An 18,961-nucleotide genomic window follows, 5' to 3' on the forward strand; every position below is an offset into this window, starting at 1 on the left:
AAAATCATCAAATGTTTGCAATGGCTAATTTATCCAGTTCTACTCCTAACAACACGTGGATAGTGAGACTCCATCAACCACTTTTTGTTTTCTTTTGGTTGTTTTGTTTGGCTTTTATTCTAATTAAAGACATCCAGAAATGTTCAGGGGTTTATTGGTCTTCAGAATATAATTAGAGATCAGATCTAATAGTGTTATTCATTTGTGGAGATAAAGGGATAGCGCTATTAAAAAACTACAGCCATTCAGGAAATGCACTGGTAAACAAACACATTTATGTTGTATATGTGTTGTGTCCACACACACATACATAAGTGTGTATGTGTATAAGAATGTTTGAATATCGAATATTAAAATTAATATTTCTCATTTAGCTTTGTAATATGCTGTTACAATGCTTCAGAGCCAAAAGCAAAGCAGCAGCAAGTGGCAGTAGCTAGCTCATGGTTCTGCTTATGCCAAGGCTATGGCTTCTCCCCATGCCCACTATGAGCAGTCCCTGCATGTCATACACTCCTGATTGCCATCAGTATCTCTGAACGATTGGCCAATAAAGACCAAAGACCACAACACATGGCATAGATCAGGGGTCAGTGACTGCCAAGGTACCTTGGTAGCACCACCGCAATTATTCCTGTATCTGGTCCTTTCCAGGCACTCAGAGCTCACAGGACTTATTTAAACTTGTTGGAGGTTAAAAGCAACTGGACACAACCTGCTGTTCTCAAAGGCAGATCTTCCCCAGGGACATGGAAGTCCCACTCCTGTCATCACCAGTAAAGATGATGCAGAGCAGCCCAGTTCCTCTTCACTGATGACAGACCATTCATTTTCAATCTCTCTCCAGTTGTGGGCCTCTTGGGTGCTTGTAATGGCCTGATGGAGGGGGTGTAGCAATGTAAATCTATCAATAATAGACTTGTTTTTCTTAGTTACCTTCCATGTGCTTTGTCTGAGTAGCTCCTGGATTCCCAGCACCAGCAATGTGAAAATCACTGCTGTGGAGGCTCAGGTTCACCTTTATAAATCCTCCTCTGGAGAGCAGGCACTGTGTCTTAGTGCTGAATCAGCATCTGTCAACTCAACAGGTTTGATTAGACCTGACAGGAGATCCTGTATTATTCCTATCAGTAAAAGTTAGAGACAAGCCCATACAGCCTTCACAGAATTTGCTCCAGTTCTTATTTTCTTCATCCCTTACATCGTTCTGCTCTCACTTCATCCATATTGTAGCTGCACTTCTCTTTCACTGCAAGTGAAAGAAACACATGTTCAGTAGAAAAAAGACCTGTTCTGCTAGTTAGGTACTATCTGCTATGGGATAGTTTTGTTCCTTCCTCATGCCTGAGCTAGTACTTCTATAGTTAAATATCCCACAACAGCATTACAGGAGAAACACCGAGGCCACCAAGCTTCACGTTACTCCTGCTGCTTCAGCAAGAAGCTGTGCCTAAGCCAGATGGCTGAAGCTGGTGGAGTGAAATCTGGGGCTTCAGAACAAATCCTGAAGCATTATCTCATCCAAACACAGCACGCCTGGTAGTCCCGATGACTGGGTAAATACCTTTCAAGACAAAGCAGCGTAGCAAATTTGAACACTTCACCTCTCTGATAGGAAATCGATGCCTACTTTTAGTAGTCAGCTCCCAGACTAGATTTTCCCTTTCCCTTTTTTCCATGCCAAGTCCCTGTCCTTCAGGCGGCTGCCTTCTGCTTTCCCAGAAGAGTTTAAGAAAGGGCTGGAGTGGAGGAAAATGATCATCGATGTTTATGTCACAGTGAGTAGATGCAGGTTAATGACAGACTGGTGATAGCCCTCACATGGCAGGTTCCTGCCTGCACTGTCAACCTGTAGCATATGAAGGAGATGCTGTTTACGGCACTCACTGGTCAGCTTTGCAATTTAAAACACTTCACGATACTGCTTTCAAAATCTTCATGCTCAGTGCCAAGTGAAAAGAAAGCAGGGAATCAAACATTAAATGTCTGCAAAGCTCATGACAGCAATGTCTGCGCCAAAGAAATCTGGCGTGTCTGAACTCCTCATCCTGAGAAGGGTTTTTTTTCCCTTTCTCCCCCACTCTCTATCTTTCTTTTCTTCTCGGCTTCCCACCACATCCTGAGGTTTGAGTCACTGAGGGTTGTATTTTTATCAACAATGAAACACAGAGACACCTTTCACGGCTGCTGAGCTGGTTTCTTGCTTGGAATTTGGCTCTATAAAGGCTAGTTGTTTGCTTTTGGAGAGTTCACGCACATGTGTACACAGCCTCAGACTTGCACACAAAGAATCCTCCATTTGCTTATGCTGCAGCAAAACAGCATAAAACAGCCGTACACCGCTGAATCCGTCATCAGGCGATTGCTGCTGTCCTGTCACCCTGGAGTGATGAGGTGATGCCAGATAGGCTAGCAGGTAGCCTAGTGTTTAATTAGAGCCCTGCAAAACAAAAAATAAATAATAATTAAAAAAAATGGGTGATGGGCCTTTTCAGGATGCCAGATACACTGTGAAGCGACAACAGCATCAAGATTAATGTTACTGATTTGGGATCCTTACATAGAAAATTCTTTTTAGAGCTGCAAAGTGTTTTTAGAGCTGCATTTACAGCTTCTCATTTCAATAGTTTCTCATCCTGCTGCATTCCCCAATCACAGGGAAATGTTATTAGCTGGGCTGGACCAACGAGTGGGCAAGTAGCTCTTCCAGAAGCACATCCCGCTACCGCCCAGCACGGCAGCCCGTTCCCACATGTGCTGATACCTCTCAAAACTAGCCTGTTTCTGTGGTATTAGAAAAACTTGATTAACTTTCCTTCTTGATACCCCTTCTCCCCCCCATCCCAACCCCAGTGCGCTGTTTTTCATTTTCACGCTGCCTCTGCACTTCCTGAGTCCCTTTCGTACTGAAAATGATGAACTCCAGCGAGAAAGGCTCTTCTGATGGTATTTCCTGCCTGTCAAACAACAGGAAGCATCAGAAACCTTGTGAGAAAGCCATTTCTTATGACACTACTAGGTTAATAAGCTGGGCCCAGATGGCTTGGATAGGTTTGGAGGCCATTCAAGTTAGTATCTAAGCGTTAGGACTTTTAGCTGAACTTTTGATCCTGTTGAGGTTTGGCTATCTCTTTCAGGTTCCACGTGAACTTTGATGCTGTCTACTGTGCTTTCTCTGGCCAAATGCATTTCATGAGAAGGGTTATTTGTACCTCCTGATCAGCTCAGGGTGTGCCAGTGCTTCAAGCTGCCCTAGTTGCATAAGGGTACTCTCTCATGGCATTGCTTCTTGTAGTTTGCTCTGACTTGTGGAGTTTTAGCTCACACAGATCCTGACAAGTGGGGATCTGTGCGGGTATGTTGATAAATCCCTTTGCTAATCCCTTTGACATGAGCAACTGTTCATTCAAAACTCTTCCAAGTAAACAAAGTGAAAATTTTCTCCTTCAGTGTGTTTCAGTCATCTAAAACTGGGGAAAGGAATTATATTGTGCGGTTTAGTTCATCCATCATGTAAATTGAATAGGAAACAGTTGAATCAAAGAGTGTACGTTGTCCAAACTTGTTAATGAATATTGGAAGAAAAGCCTTGAAAGAGTCTAGGTTCACTTCCCAAATAATTCACGAATCAGAAAAGGAGCTATGGTCCTGCTTGGAAAAGCAGTGTGTTCCTGTTGAATTTAGCATCTACCCTTAACAATAAACACATGCTTAAAACCACGTAAGATGAGTGAGACTAAAGAGTGCTGAGCTGGGACACTATCATGGAACATTTTCAGCTGTTTTCAGCCCTGGAATTTTTCCCCCGCATCCTGCAGACACTGCCGGAAATCCCCGAAGCAGCCAAGGGCATTTGGGTATTCATTTCTGCATGTCAAAATTTCCCTGTAGGCTTTGCAAAACTTGAACCAGCTCTGCTTTGTATTTGTCTGAATGACAATGTTAGCTACTGATTTCTCTTGGAGACTGTATAGTTCCAAAAATCAAAGGTTCAATCTTGCTGTAGTGGTAAATGGAAATAAAAGACAGGCAAACTACCAATTTCCTGCCTGAAATGAAAGTAGCTACCGAGATGTAATAAAAAAAGTCAAAGATTCAAACTACGTTATTCAGCAGAGCTTCTCAGGACATACCTGAAAGTGTCTCTTTGCTTTATTTTTCTCATCTATTCCCAGGTAGGCCAGACTTTCTTTACTGTGATGTGTTGGCAGCAAATAACATTTCATGAGACAGATACAGTCTGCAATGTCCTGTCTGCTGTTCCTGTTAACAATTTTTCCCCCTCATCTATGTCTGCTTCATCTGAAACAAACAGTCTACATGTCAGATGTTCATTATATTGATGATGTCCCAATGACAACCAATTTATTTTCCTGCCTGCACCTCCAAGAACTGTATTAGTAATGATGTCTATCTGCTCTAGAGATGCTTTGTAAAAACTGATGGTCTGCCACGAGGATACTTAATTACACCTTCTTAAAGGAACACAATTAAGTTTGCAGGTAAAAGATTGCTCTGGGGTTAAAAATGTATTTTCAAATTAGTTTTCCTGGTGGGTAGGATGTTTAATTTTCCTTTCGGTAGCCAAACTAGAGAATTGATCTGAGACATCTGGTGAGATGAATGCTCGCTCTCAAAAGCAGAGATGACGCCCATCAGACCTGTCTGTCAACCTTTAGCCAATGTGATATCTGGTGGTAAAACCAGGAGAACATACACATATGACAGTGCATCTAGTCATGAGGGACCCCCTGCGGTATAGATACTGTATGCTGATGGGGACAGGGCAGGCATCCTCCAGGACTGTCAGCCAGTTATACAGGGCACTGCTGAAACTGCAACTCTTGATTTGCATTTCAATCAAGGCTTCCGGGGATGACAATAAGGAAACTTCAGCCCCTACAGAGATCTCCAATACTGCTAAAGCCTGTAAAGAAGATCACACAGCATGCTCATCCTGGACATGGGTGTGTTTTTGCCACTGAAACTATAAGTATATGGCATTCCCAGCTTGCACGAGCCTCCGTGGGACACTTGGTCATCCCACAATGGGGTGCAGGCCTTGGGGCACCACCGACATCTGGATCCTTTGCCCAGAAAGGGGCAATGTGAGGATACGGTGGCCAGGCAGCGACCGACTCATTCACTCAAGCCAGCAGAAAGTCTCTTGGTTCTCCTGAACCCTCCGTGGGAAGCAGGGGTCTTTCATCTGTGGTTTCCAAACTGTCCTGGATCTGGTAAAAGTTGGACTTTCTGCAACAGCTTCGTTTGACTCCTTCATGGGGTCATTTATCCTTTCAACTCAGTCTGCTCCAAGGTTTTCCACATCACCTCTGACATACTTAGTTTCCACATTAGCTATAACATACTTATTATTTTTAGCTGAGCAATTCCTTTCTGAAAGCAAATCACTTTTTCATAGCATTTTGGAAACAAACCCGAAAAGATGCCTGAAAGGAATGTCATGAAAATACATGTAGCAATACTTCCCTGCAATACAAAACATAACTCATTTAACATGCGGATCTCTTCAAATGCTGGAAACCACCTGCTTCCCAAAGCACACAATTCTATAGTCCAAACCAGAAAATAAATAAATAAAAGTGGCTACATGCATACATACACACACACACACACACACACATATAAATCCTTAGCCAAGTCTATTTTAGCACGTCAGAAATGTAAAAAAGGACATAAAGAAGAAACTCCTTTGTGTACTACTAATTTAAAAATAGTCTATCATAGTTATTTCCAGAATATGTCAGCATATAATTTAAAACAAATGTTTTGGATGAAAACGTAGCTTTTCAAATTACTTGTGGCAAATAATATTTATAATAATATTGATTTTATTTGTGGTCTTTTTTCTCCTGTTTTCTGCTAAGCCACTCATTACTGGAACATATTTACCACACAGTTTGGACAAGCAATTGCCAATCTGTTGTCTTTTTGCAAATTGTACAGTATGGTATTTTGTTAGTTGATTTTAATAATAATGATTATACTGGTTGGCTCAATTGCATGCTAATATTTCTGTTTCTTGACTGGAGAGACAAAAGAGCTTAAAACTAAAAACCAGCAAATAATAAATGATAATAAATGCACTTCCAGGTGCAAATATTTGGTTGAAAACAATGAGTTTAATGAGTTTAATTATTTGCAATTCATTAAAAAAAAAAAACCACACTGCAGAAATTGGGCAAGTACTAATCGCAGTGTGACCAAGACCTTCATGCTGACTAAACTTTCCAGCCTATTCATGAGACAATTTGTGAATCAGGTTTTAAGTATTATACCTGCTCCAGCTGACTGAACAACAACAACAAAAAAGGCTGTTCTGGAAAAAAGCTAGATGAGACATTTGAGCTGGGCCATATTTGGGAACGCTGGGAATATTCTTTGCCTTCCTGGTTCCCATGGCTGGAGACCCCTCTCCCTAGCAGATGCTGCTGATGCTGCTTAGGTCACCCTCTTCCCAGGTTAAAAGATTCCTCACCAAGCCGGCCACCCCAGAGCACCAGATCCAATAGATCTTATCCATTGAGAAAAAAAACATACTCCAGCACTATGGATTTTCCATGCACGTACAAGAGATTAATTCAAACCTCCAGATACAAAAACCCCTCCTGTTCTTTAGCAAATTTGGATCGGGGTTTAGATCCATACTCCACAGCTTGGGATTGTTGCCAATTCTGTCGTGTCTTTCCATTCCTCTTTCTGGACACGATCAATAGCAGCCGTGCCAGTAGAAATGAGTGTTAGAAGCTGTTTTTAGAACTCGGCTAATTTGTGTGAAAGCAAAAAGGAGCAAGAATACTCAAACTGAAGCCTTGCTTCATGAAATTTCCATCTCCATTCTGCAGACTTGGGGTTTGGACAAGGTTCAGTTTTAAGGTGCTTAGCACACAACTCACCGCCTAACGACTGCTGCGCCGGCCAAGACCTGTTTCTGCTCCGTTTCAGCACAGTTTAAACTCGTCACGGAAATCAGTGGATGAACTTGAGATTTCACCATAGTAACACGCAAGAAAAATTTAAGGGCCCTGGGAATTTGCTCCTTTTGCTAGATTTTGAATACTTTAGTCTAATTCTTTACTACATTGTATTCACCCTAGCACTAAACCTCTTGAAATCAATGGATGGACCAGTTTTGATGAGCTCTGCATTCAGCCTATTCTGAGAAAAGCATCAATCCTTCATTTTACAAGAGGAATGAAAGTGTGCGGGTAGGTACGCCTGTGAGAAAAATGTTTAAAATTATTGTTGTTCTCTTACTCATTTCAAACATTAACCACAGAATTCATGTGCTCTTTATAAGCAAACTATCTATGAGACTTTCATATGCATGAGCCATAAATATTGCATTCAGTCAGGTTCCTGCCACATTATTAATTGGTATTCTGTTTACACCCACCAGATTTGATAGAAAACATTGCCTGCTCTGTCAGGAATACACAAGAACTAGGTGGCACCCATGAAATAAATGCTGCTTGATGTAAATTGCTTCAGAGCTAGACTTACAAAATGTTTATTCAAGGCCTTGCAACAATCTGTTTAGATACACCGCAGCTAGGGAACGTCACCTACAGTGCTGCTGAGCAGAGGTTCCAGTTAAATCATTTTAATGGTAATATAATTCATGCTGTAAAGAACCCCTTGCAGAGACTGCAAGCCATGCCATGTTTAAGAAAAGTTGATTTGTTATTTACTTTTCTTTAAGGTGGGCTGATAAACTGAGGCATTGGCTGGAGACAGCCCCCAACCACCTCGCCACCATAGTGCCTCCACCTGCACTCAACCAGTTTGTCTACAAATTAATTTAAAAGTCTTTTGGGATTAAAAGAAAAAAAAAAATCACTATATGATACTAAATTATCTGTTTATCTTGGGGTTTGCAAATCACACTTTTGTGGGGGACCAGGACTGAAAAGTCACCTTCCTATATACAAACCAGTAACAGGTTTTGCCATCTGAGCATCATACAAGGAATATCACATCTGAATGACAACCTACAGGTAAGCTTCTATTCTCCAGTAGCAGCAACAACTAGGGCATCGAGGTCATTTATTTGTTTGCTCGGAGGCAGTCTCCCAAGGATCTAATCAAACAGCCCATTAGAAAGTCTGCACACCGTGAAGAGACCCCGACTCAAGGCACTCGCAGCTGGGTGCTGCCCAGGAGACAACCAGGTGACGCAAAACAGTGGTGACAGGAACCCGATGTCCCCACCAGACTGTGATGAGTGGTGTAATTGGTGTGTGACTGGTGTCATGGCACAGGGGTTGCCATTCACAGCTAGAGCAAGCTGTTGGTGAGGTGCAAAGGGAAAAAACCACTGATCCATAATGAGCCCTGACTACACCATGGGAGAGATCATAGGGTTTTTTCTTTGTTTCTAAGCTTGACTCGGCACGGAGCAGGTGCAGAGCTGGCAGCCAGGAGCAGCAAAGCCTAGAAAATGTTGAGCTGAGCAAGGAGAAAATGATGGTGACCCACCATATAATTGCTCTGTGGATAATCTTTCCTCCTCAAAGACCGTGCAGCGCTGTCTGCAGGCAAGCTCTCTCTTCAGTCACTCGCAAACCAAGTTCATAGGATTGGAGAGGTTCATGGAAATCAGTGCAGCCTCCAAGTTTTAGGTAACAGTATTACCTATGATGGCCCTACCCCATTCTGTGCAGCTATGAGACATATGGTTGCTACAGGGCTAGAGCCACATCTATCTCCGCACCTGCTTTTATTCTGATCTCCTGATTTTTCTATTCCCTGCTGCCTTTAATGCATTGTCTCCCATTAAAGTGACGGTCAGGATTAGCAACCATGCCCTCTTAAAAAAGAGAATAAAAAAAAGCAGTATCTTGCCGGGCAGATTTTAGGGACAATTCTCCATCCATCTGGAACGTAGCAAACCATGCAACACCTGTGTCCCCTTAAAGCTCCACTTTAACCAGCCTGAGGGTGCATAAAGACAGTGCTGTAAAGGACCAACCCAACTGGCCTGTAGGTAATGTACCAATGTTGAAGGAAGAACATTTTTAAAAGGCTAGATCACTCTGCTCTTTAAGCTCCCTTGTATTCTCCCTGTAAATCTGGCCACACTCACCATGACTGATCTAAAATATTCCATTTTTAATTAGTTCCAGGCTCACAAATGTGATTGCTACATCTGCACGACGTAGCAGTGCCAAATCAAAGTCTGAGGCTGATGAACGAGTACTGCAGAGTTTAAAGACCTGTTGAAGGAGAAAATAGGGCTACTCTACTATTGGAAATGCCTTTTGGAAAGTTTGGGACAGCCAGGTCTCCGTCTCCATCTCGATCTCGCAGCCCCATTAAAAATGAGTAACTGGGGGATATTCTTCAACTTCTCCCAGATTAAAAAAACAGCTCTCAGAAATAATCCAAATTCGTAAATGCTGTGCTGTTCCGAAGATGGATCTCTGCAAAGATACTAGTAATTTTATCTGGAGGCTGGGAAATACCTTGATTCACTGAAGTGAAGTTCTGAAGCTCTCACTGACTGGGTCAAGGTCTGGGTTACTCTCTCACTGGGGGCATTCCATGACACAGGGATGGAACAACCATCCCGTTTACTCCCAGATGACATGCCGAATTTCCTTTGCTCTCTTTGGCACAGTAAGTCTCTACCTTCCGTGTCCTCTTTTGGTAGTATCTAACTTGATGCTGTTTCTTTTTCTCTGTCAGAGGCATAAGCTGTTAATAAGGATGAGACCTAAAAGCTGATAGGAGGCATGTTGTCCTGATACCTGGGTGCAACCTTTTCTCCACAAATACAAGACCCTTTATCACAGGGCTCTGTTAAGCAGCTACTTGAAATGCAAGGCACTTAAGGGGGAAGTCAAAGAATTCCTTGAGAAATTATCTTATAAGGAAGACAATAACATGAGAAGGAATGCATCACTAATAATAAAGCATACAAGCGCGACTGATAGACAGAGAGACAGATAGACTGAGAGATAGCTGTGAGTATTATTCTGTGGAATCTTGTGCCAACTGAAACTAATGTTTTTGTGGTTCACAGAAATCATTGCTGTCCCTAATTAGATGTCATGACTAAGCCATCATAAGTCTGTGCATATGCTATTCCTTTTTTTTTTTTTTTAACTTTTGTAAATGTTCTGTGTTACTCTTACTCTCTTGAGAGCAAGGCTGAAACTCTCTCACAAGGACTAGGAGGTTAAATCTAAACCATTACAAACTGCGGCTTACATAAATCTAACCATATGCACTGTTGGAATGTCTCATATTTTAAACTACAGGTCTGTGTGTAACTGTTCTTGCTTTCAAGTCTTAAATCCAAGAAAATATAACTCTGGACGTCTCTCTGCTCTAATAAGATCTCTTGTGCAAGGATATTAGCACCTGGCTTCCCATCGCATCAAAGCTGGTCACAAAATCATTTTGCTTGCAACAGCTTACAGCTCCTGTGGCTGTGGGCTGCTTACAAATTGGTGCTGAGGTGGAGTGTGAGACTGGAGATTGAGTTCCTGAGGGTGAATTGCCTAGAGGCAAAGTGTCTTTGCTTTCCTGAAGACTGAGTCTCTGGCTAGCTGGAATACAAGCCTGCTGTCTGTTTCTTCCTTGCCTTGTCAGGATTAGCAGTACCTACCTGGGATCTGCAGTGTTGACCATGGCTGTCAATTAAAGCTAAACACATTTCAGCATGGCTGCCAGCCAAAAACACAGAACCTGCCAAATAGTAAACACAGAAGATCTGCCTAGTTTCAAAACAATTGTGCCACCGCTGTGAGAAGAGTGTGCTTATAATTCCACTGTAACCCAAGGGCTGCCTGTGCCGATACCTAGTTGATAGATGAGGTCTTCAAAAGGAGCCATCCAGAGCTCAATGTGCCTGCTATCAGATCTTCTTTCTTCAATATGAGGATCTCCAGAATTTTTTATTTTGTAATAACCTTTCCCCAAATGCGCTTGATTCATAGCAGAGTCTTTGCTCAGTAAGCAATGAGGACACTAAAATGCATCGGGGACAAACAAAACCAAAGGGCTCAGTCAAAGATCACAAGAAGTGGATTTAGATTTCTAGAATGGGTATCTATTTTTGACATTCCATTAAAGAATCAATTAAGCTTGTGCAATTAATTAATAAAGGAAATTCTTTTTTGGGGAAAACTATTACTGAGGGCAAAACTTTCCTATAAACTGTATTCTGAAGTGCACATGGCAATCATCACATGGTGGTTCCAACTAACAAAAAGGAGTATTGACTATAAAAAAAAGTCCTTTGCAATTTCTAAACTGGAAATGGATACTCACTGAAAGAAATACATCTGAAATAACAGTGATGATTGAAAAAGATCTCAGAAGATGGAAATAGATTGAGTTTAGCCTGAAAGTTTTGGGACATTTTGACCTTCCAAAGAGAATGTCTCAAAGCTACTTGTGCTTGTGGCAGCAGTGAAGAAATGGGGCTCAAGGAAAATCCTCTTATCCCACCTCCACAGGCCCCCAGTCCAAAACTTGGTTCTAAACCTTTGGAACTCGTATGCAAACAGTTTCTATTTCCTGAACTATTCAAGAGCAATAGGAAATACATAAGAAGAGAGCACAGGTGCAATGAGGAATGGTGACAACTATACAAGTTGTCCATAAGGTGGTATGTAAGCAGGTTCACACAAACTGCTGCAGAGATCATATTGAGAAGAGCAGAGACTTATTTCCTGGCACCACAAGGGCCAGATCTTGGAGTGGTGTAGAGTTCTTTTTTTGGTTTGTAAATTATCCTTAAAACCTACAACAGAGGAAATATGTCTTTAATTTTATATTTCAAATGGAAACCAAACAAAGATGCCAGAGCACATTCTACTGTGTTAAACTGAACTTGGTAAAGCCAATAACAGCCGTGCTTTCTTTTGCCAGAGATATCCACTTGCCTTTTCAATTAAGCTTAGATTCAGTCCAGAAATATGATGGTGCTGGGCCTAAATAGGGCTCACATGTTCCAGCTTTCACCATTATTGTGTCAAATCTCGACTGTGAAGATCTGACAACACGATGAGACAGGTAGATCAAGGGAAAGAAATATGGAGACACTAATAACTAAATACTCTACTTCAATCCCTGCATTTCATTCTGAAAGCCCCTAAAGCACATTACAAATTGGGTTCTTTAGCTCCCCAAACCATTTAATTCACCCACAAAATAAAACCATCACAGGAGCTGGGATAGGGAGGAGGGCAGAGGAAGAGGCAGGTGTTTAATATCAGCCCAACAAAATAATTTTAAATCAGGAAAAAGAAAGGAAAATTAACAAACCCAAAGACTTATTTATGTAAACACCTCTTTACTTTGAGTTTTCTATAATGCAGGTCACTGTTCCAAGATTCATAATTTACAAAGTTTTCAAAGTGTTTTGGCAGACCATAGGGAGTAAAATATTACATATGACCTGCGGGTCTTCACTGAATGCTCCTCTGCCCTTACAGGAAAGATAAGGACTGGCTTGCTGCAACAGCTTTTCTTCAGGGGAGTACTGTAATATAAACTCTTAATGTAGGTATCATCAAGGTATAGCAGGATGCCATAGTCACCCTGACTCCTCTAATTTTCTGAGTGGGAATAACATCATTAAGGAGGGAATAACGTCTGAATCAGTAGTGTAAGATATTTTTCTATCTGTACATACCTGTATAGCAACAATTTCTTTACTGTGAAGGTGCTTGCCATCTGTCCTTCCATTTGAGCATGATGGGCAGCAGTGGCATGGTATTTTTGGCAACAAACAGAAAACCAGGTTGGCTGTCTCTGGACTTGCCCACCTTCTCTCAGCAGCAGCCTCAAACACTGTTTTGTTTTGACACGTGTTTCCAATAAAAACACAAGGTTCATATTGACAAGAGGAATGCTGGACCAGACCACTGGCATTTCAGAGCAGCCACAAATCCTGCTTTCTCTGAGCCCCCAAGGGTCAATTCCACACAGCAAGTATCCCCATTCTCTAATTATTCATGTTCTTCCACAACCAGCCTCATTATCTAGTGAGCTACTGTCAGCTGAGGCTGATTTTTTTCAATTATTTAAAGAGACATTGTCAACCCAACTATACTCTATTTACATACATAAAATCAATAATCTCTTTCCCATTACCTCTGCTATGTCTGCTTTAAATACTGCTCTGAAGTTTGGATACGGGCAACAGAGGTTTTCATCTTTAGCCCAGAGAGATGCTCTGGTGACCCGTGTAAGGGCTGGGCTACTAAGACGTGAATGAAAACAAAGTGTTGCCACTGGGATACATTGCTGGAATGTCCTTAGTTTCATGGCTTAGCTTGAAGGTCAAAGACATATATATACTTTTTTTTTTCCTCAGAGCTGCCATCTAAGAGTTTGTGATGTAGAAAATGTTTTGCTCCTGACTTAGAAAAGGGCTTTTCCTGTAACCTAGCAAGGGACAGAAGATAGTCCAAGCGAGGAAAATTGTTCCCGAGAACCACGGTTCCTGGCTCCCTGTTATAATACCAAGTGATCAGGGTATTAAAGAATCAAAGTCCTAGTCTGTGTTTCTCCCCCACTTCTTCTTACAGATCAGTGAGGAGCCAGAAAGGCTATGGGGTCCCTTGCATTTTGTCCATTTGGAGGAGATATGTACAAGGTCCACATGGTCTGGGAAGGCATCATGCCCTTTTTTACCCTCAGGTTGGGTAGAGGGGAATCCCAGCTTGCTTCATCTATGCATCTCTTCAGGTACACAAAAATGCCCCTTGCAAACCTTCCAGCAGGAATTACAATGCCATAAGCTGGATTTTCCTCCATGTGTCCAGAGACCACCATCAAAGGGATTAGGAAGAAATGCAGCCCATGTGAGCTAAATGTCTTCAAGAATCCCACAAAATCCTAGCAGAATTACAGGGAAAAGGGCATTGGCTCCTACCCATCTCCTGCAGGGGCAAGAGACGCATTTGTAGCGAGTCTCCTTTATTCATCAATCTCAAAGAAATGATCCATGTGTTAAGAATCATGTTTACGTAGGAAACAAGGACTATAGCCAAGATGACTGATATCATGGGCCTTTTCCTCTTGCCTTCCAAACAAGTAAAATAAGTATGTTGTGGAGTTTATTTTTTAAAATAAATTCTACTTAGATTCCCCAAAACAACCAAAGGAAAACAATCATAAAGAACACAGAAAAAAACCACTCCTGAGACACACTGGTATTACATGCCGTGAATTGCCATGTCTTCACATTTCATCTCACACTGGCACAATGATAATGGAAGCCTGAACAAATTTCTTGAACCAGCAAGTCAGGCTCTCAGGAGAACACTTCAGATCATTTGTTGTCCTTCTGCTTTGATGTACTCTACAATCTCACATGAAATCAGTCTTCAGCAGGAACAGCCAGGCTCGATGTACCAAAGGCAATGGGCTCCCCTCCTAGGAAACTAATCAAAACCATCCAGTGTCAGCGGAGGGAAGGCAAAAGCAAAAAGCCAGCAAATAACTAAATAAATACAATTGCTACCCCTTAAATAACCTTGTCACCGAAACACAGAAGTACACAGATAACTCGATCCTTCTTCTGAGCAAACACACTGTGCATATTTAACTTGACAGGTTTTTCAAGACTCATATTCCATAGCTTTCCATATTGTCCCCAGCAGGACACAGCCGACAGTCTGGAAAATAATATCTTCTCTAACTTCACTACTCCCTCCCCCACTTTTTTTTCTTGTAATCATCCATATTATTAATAGGAGGCAGCTGGTTCCCATTAATGTTGGGAAAAGTGGTCTATCTCAGGAATTATGGTTTAAATTGGCTTGTAGTCTGGGGGAATTAGCCATCTGCACCTGGCCCAACATGGATATTTTCAGCCATACTAATCATAAACAGGGCTTTGTTCTAGCTGTGTCCACTTGGGTCTCTCACTCTGTCTTTTTTTTCCCCTTAGAGAGGTGGGCAGGGGGGGAGAAGAAAAAAAAAAAGAATCCCATTAACCCTTTCACAGAATTAATCAAAAACCTAAGTGCTTTGTTAGTGTCCTGCATTTTGTCTTTGTAACTGAGCACATCATTTAAGTTTGAATGAGGCCCAGCACAAGTTGTGTAGCTTTTCGGAGACTGAACAAAATTGGCAAGAGGAAGAGCCAGTTGTTTGGCAAGACAGCTGTGATTTAGCAATATCTTCATGACGTCCGCATGAAGCGTAATACCATGTGGGCAGGAAGGGCCATGCACTTGACTAAAGCTGGAGAGAGGGAAGGTTGCAGTATGTAAAGCAAAAACACCAGGACATTGCAAATTACTCTGAGGAACATGCTATAATGTAATGGGAATGTAGGTTTGGGGGTAGGCTTTTCCCCCCTCCCGTTTTATGTCCATGTTTGGCAAAATGATTGTGTTTATCCAGCACTTTGGGGCTGAGATAAGAAAAATGGATTCAAAGGTAAGTGAAAATAAATGACATCATCAGGTCAGAGGACTGCTTGCTTTGTCTCACAGACTTGGCAGTGCAGGTATAAACTCAGTCCCATCCCCAAACTCTGCAGGGAATCCATCCACAACTGCAATTATAGGAATAAGTGGTTTATTCTACAGAAGAATCTACCCAAATCTTCAACTACTTTTTTTTTTTTTTTTAAACAGCTGGATCTTTAGAGAGATTTGTAAAAGACTGGATTTTCTCTCTCTCCACATCAATCTTCCTGCCTTAGTAATTATAAATTGCCAGTGTTAATGTGTTTAAAAACTGTATAGACAAAGTCTGGGAGGATAGGTTCATCGGTGGCTGTTAAATACAATGATCTGGACAAGATCTTTGGCTTGAAAGTCACTGAACTACTGCATGCATGAACCTGTGAGGCTCTGCCAAAGGACTGCTCAGTGTGCATCCAAATCTCCTACTCTCCCTACAGACAGGATATTGCATTATCTGCCACACTATAGATGTTCGTACGTGCACAGTTGAGGGGTTATTTTGCAAGCAAAAATACACACTTTAATCTGACAGTCACGGCTTCATCTACTGGGTTTTTCTCTGAGCAAAGCCAGCTCCATCAGCTACTTTTTGTGGTGCAGCATCCCTCCTCCACCCAGACTTACCCCTGGACTAGTGCACTGAGGTGCCAAATCCAATTTTGTGTCAATAGACAGTCTCTCCAGTCCCCTCTCTATCAAATTCCAACCTACAGGTCCTGGCAATGCATGTCTTAAGCATAAGGAACCAGAGAGCTCCTTAGAGCCCCCTCGTGCTCCCACCTGACTGAGTAGCTGCGTCTAATGGGCTTGTTTGCTTGCTCACTCATTTTGCAGGATCCAGCTGAAACAAGCAGCAGGGCTGACCTCTCATGCGAGAGCCGGTTGCCGTGCTATTTGCAGCTTCTCTGCGATCAGGAAGTGCCAAAATCTCAGAAAGCAGCCTGGATCTTCCAGGCCAATTTAGAGTCTCGAGAGGCCTAGATAGTTTGGATAACCTACAGTCAAGCATTACAATTTATGGGAGCTTATCCAAACCAAACTCTGAATCAAGTCACTCACCCATCAGTAACCGAAACACCTCTCAGAACAAGGTGTGTTGCCAAGTTCTAGCAACCAGCTATGAGGTGGGACCAGGCAGCATGGCGGTGGGATAGGGTCGGCTGGGGATGGACTGCTGGAACCAGGGCTTGGAGGGCAGGGAAGGTGCAATCACCCTTGTATTCAAACTTGGGCAAACAGGTGGCAGCAGAAGGAAATGGAACATAACGGAGGTAGTTTTTAATAAGCAACTCTGTGAAACCAGTTTAGCTGCCCACACACAGATGTAAATCAGAAGGAACCGGTTCATGAGAGCAGGGAAGAGTGCTGAAGCCACAAAGGGGTAAGATGTAAACGACATCCACAGTGAAGATCAGTGTAGGTCCCATGGGGCTGCAGCTGAACGTCTGTGCCCCATCCTCTGCTGAAGGCTCTACGTGAGCACCTTGTCTGCCTGAATGTAGGGTTTAGCAAAAGGGAATAAAAGGGAGGAGGTGGGGGGCAGAAAGTCATGCTTAATCTTGGTGAGCTCTTAAGGGTTTACTGAGACAGCCACAAATTCCTGGAAATGAGATTTCCCACCTCTTCAGGGAGCAGGATTCAGGTATAAAAGCCAGAATAATGAATCTTGCACAAGAAATGTATATTAAAAACAAAAGAAATGACACGACTTCAATAACTTAAAGGCACCTGCAGTCCCCAGGTGTGTCTGTATTAGAGCTGTGTACAGTGTCCATGATTCAGACACAGTATCTCAAGGCAAATACAAACTGAAAGCAAGGACTCCCTTGAGTCTTGCTCCTTTGCCTGACTTCACCCACAGTAAACCAGTCCATGACTTCCACCTGCTCTTTATCTGCCTCTCTTCCTAGTTCAAGTCCTCAGAGCTAATCTTCAGAGTAATTAGCACAGTGCCTGGTACACTGCAAACCTTCTCTCCATCTGTACACTGGCTGGACAGTTATACTTACTTCTTCTCCACGACAGTGCAGATCACAAAGTCCAGAACAAAAAGTGCAGAAGCCAGAGACAAAGCCTCCTGGCTGAAGAGATGCAGCTGTGGAATGAACTTGCAGAGGAAATGAGACAAATCCAGTTAGAGCACCTTTGGGAAACAATGAAAACCATTCCCCTTTTCCATCATAGGCAGGATGACATTCACAGCATCACCATCCCTCCATGTCTGAAGGAAAGAGATCTTTTTCACCATAAAGACGACAAGAATCAGAGATATCCCAACCTTGCTTTTGCTGACCTTTTCTTTCCCCTCATGAGAAACACTCAGATATTATATCACTGTGATAACTAGAAGGATAAACCATCAGGAAGCTCAGTATAAGAACAAGGAAAATACTGACAGGAAAAATTTCAGGAGGTTGTGGAGCTGCACAGTTCCTTAAACCTTTACAGGAGATGAAGACTGGGGAGTGTACAGACAAGGGAACTATTTGCAAAGATTAATTTCTGTGTCGTAGCTGTGTAAAGAGCCCATGGGTTTAATGCAGTACATGAGGATTCGCAGAAAGGCAGACCACTAACCAGTGCTAAGGGCAGCAGTAACACAGTGTCATCTGGAGTGTATCCTTGCTATGGGCCTTTTTCTGCCTGGACCCTGCTTCCGATCTCAGTGCTGCGCTCCAGGTTTTTTCCAAGCATGATGTGTCCCCTCTGGGCCCAAAGGAACTCACACCTAGTCCCTTAGGCTTGTTTCTTCTCAAGAGTAAAAACCCTAAGACTCATGTTCATAATGCCCTTTCCCTTCCCATCCTCCCCAATTCAAAAGATGCATATTTTTCTAGGCATCTCAGAAATCACCACTGCTTTTGGCTATTTTTTTCCCCAAAGCTTTATTGGCTGTCTTGGCACTATTTGCAATTGTTTATATAGCTGTAACCAAATTAAAACCTGTTGTCATTAGCAGTCTTGTCTAGCTCCCTACGTTCCCCTTCTTCTACAATGCCAGCAGTGTTTTCCTTCTTTTCCCCTGTGAGGTTACCTCTCAGGAACACGCTTTTTCAAATAAGGTTTCTAGTCTTGCAGGTAGTAAAAGAGGTGCCAGGCTCATGGGTATTCACCAAGCCAGGGTTCCTGTGTGAGGCTAATTTGACCATGGGACATGTAGTTATTTCTATTCTTCCTTCTTGATCCTTACTGTCTTTATAGGGAAACTGAGCTGATAAATTCAGTCTTCTTCCAGATACTGTAGCTAGCTGAAGGGCTCTATCCAGCCACTGAGCTCTGGGCAGGGCTATCACTCTGATGAAGAAACCCTGAAGAAGAGTTTGCTTTGTAAGAGTGAAAGCAGAAAAGATGGATAGGTGCTGAGCAGCACCCGGAATTGAGAAGCCTATGAAATCTGTTTGCTGCATACATACAGGGTCAGGAGACCTGTGCAATTCCTGAGCATTCCTGAGATTATGGGGGCAAACCACAAAGCCTTAAATGTCAAACTGGTAAGAGGGAGA

Source organism: Harpia harpyja, chromosome 14 (genome assembly GCF_026419915.1).
Source record: "Harpia harpyja isolate bHarHar1 chromosome 14, bHarHar1 primary haplotype, whole genome shotgun sequence".
Classification (NCBI taxonomy): Eukaryota; Metazoa; Chordata; class Aves; order Accipitriformes; family Accipitridae; genus Harpia; species Harpia harpyja.